The sequence below is a fragment of the Pelodiscus sinensis genome, chromosome 1 (genome assembly GCF_052426305.1).
Source record: "Pelodiscus sinensis isolate ZL-2025 chromosome 1, ASM5242630v1, whole genome shotgun sequence".
In the NCBI taxonomy this organism is placed as follows: Eukaryota; Metazoa; Chordata; order Testudines; family Trionychidae; genus Pelodiscus; species Pelodiscus sinensis.
The window spans coordinates 66231662-66237921 of NC_143052.1; positions in this window are offsets into that span (position 1 = coordinate 66231662).

Genomic DNA, 6260 nt, shown 5'->3' on the forward strand with positions numbered 1-6260 from the left:
CAACACACTTGTAGACATACCCTCAGCTTTTCATGCCGCATATAATAATTTTTATTTTTAACAAAATAGCTTGAACAAAAGCTAGCATCTGATTGATGCTCATCCCCTGAATGCCAGTCAGGGGTCAGTGTGGACCAGTGGATAGGGCCCCCAGACTAAGAGTCAGGAGACTTGGCTTTTGGTCCTCCCTTAACTACTGATTCATTGTGTGAAATTGGGGGAGCCACTAAGGCTCACATTTGCAACGAAAGTTAAATGAAAGCTGCACATGCCAACCCCTTTTGAAAGCTATTGGAATTTCCTGGTTTTCAAAAGTGGCCACTAATTTTGCTTGCCAAAGTACCTCTAATTTCTCTGTGCCTCAGTTTCCCCCTCTATAAAATCCAGATAAAGTGCTTTAGAAACAAGCATAAATACAATTAAGATCTATAGCGCTTGTCATCTGTATAAGTGAACTATAAGAAGCAACTTTAGATATTATGATGAGTCTAGCTCGCTGAATAACCATATCCCCTACCCAGCCAGCTCATTATGCCAGCCCATACTGTTTTCAGTTTTCTTCCTTTTTCAGCACTTTCTTGTATTTGACATTTTTCCACCTCAATTGAGTGGGGTGAAAAAAGGGGACATAAAGCTTGTCAGTGAATTATTTAGAAGTATTTTAATAATTTGAATTCCCTCAGCCCAGCTCCCTGCACTTTTTAGTGTTCATCTGCTGTAACCCCAGAACTTTTGTGTCTGTTAGAATTTGATCCCATATTAGCTGCTTGCAGGTGGCCTGCATCTTCCCCTTTCGGTGTTCTTTGCTGCTTCTTAACACAGTTAAGATTGTATGAGCCAGGTTCTGAGCAGCCTAGCTTGTCTACTGCTGGCATTTTGTCTTCAAAGGACCATTGCTGTGGCCATTCAAGGCTCTGCAAGCAGTGAAAAGGCTCTGAAAGCCTTTGAAATTTATGAGGCTCCACAGCATGGTCAGAGTAATGATGAGCATGAAAGGAAAGCAGTTGTTTATTTAAAATATCGGTAGACATTATATAATTAAAAAGATGAGTCTGATTTTAGAGGGTTTTTTTAAAATGCAAGTTCTGAATCCCTTCAATTCTTCTACACATTGAGGAACATTCATTTCTGATTGTGACCCAACGACTTCACTGTTATCACACCCAGGATAAGTCTGGCCTTTGTGTCACAACACGTTCAGGGTATGTGCATATTAAATGGTGAATGCTGACTCTGATGTATGTATTCAGTGACTTGCATTATAAAGTACCTTAATACAAGGAACACCTAATTGTTGAGGAAAAGAAACTTTTCAGTTGGCATAAAAGTTTTGACAGGTAACGAAGTGGATGTGCCTTGCTTACTATCATTTTACAGAGGGGGAAAAACACAACACAGCAGACTTGGACAGAAGCTATGTACACAGTTTATATTCTAGAGAAGTTACTTTTTTATTCTGCTAATGTTGCTGCTTATATTATAACTTCAGCTTCTCAAAAATGAAAGCAGCCATTTCAGTCTGCCTCTAGCAGCAGGGGACAAAATTCAACAGAGCCTCTTTGACAAGCAATTCATCCAGCAGCAACATTTCCTGAGACGGCCTCAGACTCACAGGTTAGTAGTAATCCCCACAGTTCTTGAGGAGAATCGCAAAAAGCATCTGGGGTTTAGCGCATTCTGCCATACTCAGGAGCAGAATCTTCAGTCCTGCAGGCTGGGGGTAACCACATGATCATGAAAGAAGTTAATGGCTTCCGAAAAAGAGTCACAGGACCAGTCAGTACCACAACAAATGGTGAGTTACTCCCAGGGTCCAGTGCCAACAGTGGAGGGGAAGAGTAGATCCTACACAGATATAATTCCAAACAGTGAAGTTCAGATCTTACTTCCAGACTGTATTTCCTCAAAATTCAAGGGAGTTGGAGATGGGTCTTTTGTTTGAGCCCATCTGTCATCTCAAGGTGCTTAGATGAGAATGGGAGAAAGTGTATTCCTCACCAACAGCATCTCGTTCATACAGGGGGCAGAAGAAATGCAGGTGAACCAAGAATGAGTTAAGAGTATAGCAGCAGCTCTGAGGTGCTACTCAGTAGTCTGTAGTAGTGGCAGTGACTGGCAGGGAGTACTGAAAGCTAGTACAGTAGGCTTCATCTATACTGCCTGCTTTTGCTGGGGGAGTATGCAAATGAAATGCTGATTAGCATTTTGTCGCACTTCATTTGCATAATCTACTTGAGCCGTTTTTGCGCAAAAACGAGCGGCATGGACATTTCCTTTTTGCACAAAAATACCTCTGGGAGAGGCATAAGGATCTTGCGCAAAAAGGGTTTTTTTGTGCAAAAAGGAAACATCCACACCATTTGTTTTTGTGCAAAAACCCCTTGCGCAAAAACAGCTCGAGTAGATAATGCAAATGAAGCACAACAAAATGTTAATCGGTGCTTCATTTGCATACTCTCTGCTGGCAAAAGCTGGCAGAGTAGACAAAGCCTTAAGAGCATGACATGGTGTCATGACAATGATGGTTTTCAGCACAGACCTGGGAAAGAAAAAGGCTAAGAATAAACACTACCCAATACTGTAAAGGAAATAGAGCAGTGAAATTACCAAATCCTGTGTTTCCCAACCTTTTTTATACTGCAGACTGTCAAACCCATTCACAAACTTTTGGTGGATGGGTAATATTTTATTTACACATTTTCATATTCATTATGCAAATAATGAATATGCAAATGTTGAAATAAAATGTTACCTTTCCATCTAGCCCCAACCCAGCCCCTTGCTCCCCAGTGCCTAACACCCTTTGACCCTCCCACTCCTATGCCCCTTGCCCTTTGACCCTTTAATCTCTGACCCCTATGGCCCATGCCAACACCCCTTTGCCCTTTGACCCACCCCCCGCACTCTCCAGAGACAGGTTCTCCCCCTAGGGAGTGTGGCTGTTATTACCTCACGGTCAAAGGGAGCGGCCATTGGTGGCACACACACTCCTTCCTCCTTTGCACTTCCTCCCTCCCCAAGTGCATCTCACACCCCCATGGGTAGAGGAAGGGGGAGGGAGGAGTGTGGAGCGCCACCCAAGCCACCATCTTATCTGGGTGGGAGGGAGAGAGGCGCCTCCTGCTCCGCCTCCTCCTACCGCCACCTCTGCCCCAACGCCACCAGCAGGCAAAATCAGCCACTACGACTGCTGAAACTGAGCTGCCATGGCCTGGCAGCCAGCGGTACATGGACCTGCACCAGTCTGTGGTTTGGCAGTTGGGGACTGCTAACCTAATTCATCTATCCAAGTTTCAGTTGTTTTATTGGATAACATATTTAGAAACAGGTTTATTAGTCCCTTTTGTAAACTAGATGGCTGTGTCTAGACTGGCATGATTTTCCGGAAATGCTTTTAATGGAAAAGTTTTCCGTTAAAAGCATTTTCAGAAAAGAGCATCTAGATTGGTACAGACGCTTTTCCACAAAAGCACTTTTTGCGGAAAAGTGACTGTGCCAATCTAGATGCGCTTTTCTGCAAAAAAGCCCCGATCGCCATTTTCGCGATCGGGGCTTTTTTGTGGATAACAAATCTGAGCTGTCTACACTGACCCTTTTGTGCAAAAGTTTTGCGCAAAAGGACTTTTGCCTGAATGGGAGTAGCATAGTATTTCCGCAAAAAGCACTGATTTCTTACAGTAGGAAGTCAGTGCTTTTGCAGAAATTCAAGCGGCCAGTGTAGACAGCTGGCAAGTTTTTCCGGAAAAGCGGCTGATTTTCCGGAAAAACTGGCCAGTCTAGACAGAGCCGATAAGTTTAGACATGTTAACTTTATTAAAGTAATAATATATTATACTAATATGATAATCTTGAGAAGATAATTTGTGTTAGATTTCTGGGTAGCTGTTGTTATGCTGAAAAATCTGAAAATCCAAGTATTGTGAAATTAAAGAAATTAGAAAGGATTATGAAAGTATAATTACATGGAAGAATTTGAAGATTACAGAGGAGTTCACTCTATCGAAATAATTGTTTGTTAGAGTTACTGAATTGCTTGTTTCATTCGTCATGTCAGAATTTAGCTAGGGAAGAAGGTTGAGTGGACAGACTCATTAAAAATGAAGAAAAGTACCTGAGATTTTATACAGTTATGTATGAGGCAAAAGTAGATAGATAACCCAGGTTAAAGAAAGATTACTGGACTGGTTAGTTTTCAATAGCATGGGGCTTGTCCAGAAAGGAGAAGATTTTGGAATGTGACAATTTTAGAAGCCCTCATCTGCTTGCTGCATAGCAGCTTTAGCTATCCAGAGAAATGATGAGCTGGCTGTGTAAAATCACACATCTGCTCAACAGCAAGAATCGGCTGAACAGCTCAGGGGGTGGTAGCAATCTAGAGCCAGAGCTTGAGTTGGGCTGAGAGGAATATGGGATTTGATTGCAGAAGACTGAAAGAGCCATTACATGGCTGCATCGGGAGGGATGGGGGAGGAAAATAGCCATTGTCTGTGTATGGTTCAGATCATCAGCAGCTGTTGAGGTGAATTTGGGCTGAACAGGTCCCATAATCTGTGATCAAGGAAGTGTTGACTATCACATGATTATAAGACAGTTTTCATTTGAATTTAACTATTTACCAGTGCCGTGGCTGCCAGCATTTTAGGCTAAAGGCATTCCAGTTCCCTTGGATACAAACCAACTACTTGTAAAGGACAGTTTAGCAGGAGAGAGTTTGCATCAGGGTAACACAGCTGCAACCTTCCCTGTGACAGATTAGGGACTTTCTGATATTTGTCTAAGTATTTTCTGATGCTTATTATACAGGCAGTCCCCGGGTTACGTACAAGATAGGGACTGTAGGTTTGTTCTTAAGTTGAATCTGTATGTAAGTCGGAACTGGCGTCCAGATTCAGCCGCTGCTGAAACTGACCGCCAGTTCTGACTTACATACAGATTCAACTTAAGAACCCCAAGCTTCCCCAAGTCAGCTGCTGCTGAAACTGATGAGCGCTGATTCCAGGAAGCCTGGGGCAGACCAACTCTGCCTCGGGCTTCCTGTAGTCAGCGCTGGTCAGTTTCAGCAGCGGCTGACTTGGGGACGCCTGGGGCAGAGCAGCTGGGGTGCTGCTGGGTTGCTCCAGTAGCACCCCTCGGCACTACTGGACCAACCCAGCATCACCCCAGCTGCTCTGCCCCAGGCGTCCTGATTCAGCCACTGCTGAAACTGACCAGCAGCGGCTGAATCAGGACCTGGGGCAGAGCAGCTGGGGTGCTGCCGGGTTGGTCCAGTAGTGCCCAGAGCGGGTGCTGCAGGACCAATCCGCAGCGCCCCAGCTGCTCTGCTCCAGGGTCCAAAACAAAAGCCTGGTCTGCTGGGGGGGGGCACACTATCCGCGCCCCCCCCCAGCAGACCAGGGACACGGGGAGCAGAGCAGCAGCGGCAGCGGGGTGCCACGCTTCTGAGGCTTTGCTCTGGCAAAGTCTCAGAGGCGCGGGACCCCCCCTCTCCGCCCCCCGCGGCTGCGGCTTCAGTCCCGGTGCCTGTGGTCTGCTGGGGACCGTCCCCAGCAGACCACAGGCACCAGGACTCAAGCGGCAGCAGCGGGCAGCAGCAGGCGGGCAGCGGCAGCAGCGGGACTCAAGCGGCAGCAGCGGGCAGCAGCGGGCGGGTTCCCGCGCTTCTGAGGCTTTGCTCTGGCAAAGCCTCAGAAGCGCGGGAACCCGCCCGGTGCCCCTGGTCTGCTGGAGACGGTCTCCAGCAGACCAGGGGCACCGGAGCAGCTTACGAACGGGGCTTTCTCGCCCCAGAGCTCGCAGGTAGCAATCCGCTACCTCGACCTCCGGGGCGAGAAAGCCCCGTTCGTAAGTGCGGATCCGACATAAGTCGGATCCGCGTAAGTCGGGGACTGCCTGTATTCAATACTTACTAAAATGTTGGTGATAAGTGTACAAGATAAAAATAGTTTAGCATGTTGTATTTGCTAGTCCAAGTCTCTAAACATTCATAAGTACAAACATACTGGCTGTGTCTAGACTGGCAAGTTTTCCCACAAAATCATCTGATTTTGCGGAAAAACTTGCCAGCTGTCTATACTGGCCACTTGAATTTCCGGAAAAGCACTGACGATCTCATGTAAGATCATCAGTGATTTTCCGGAAAAACTATGCTGCTCCCGTTTGGGCAAAAGTCTTTTTCGGAAAGACTTTTGCCCAAAAGGGCCAGTGTAAACAGCACAGTCGTGTTTTCCGCAAAAAAGCCCCGATCGCGAAAATGGCGATTG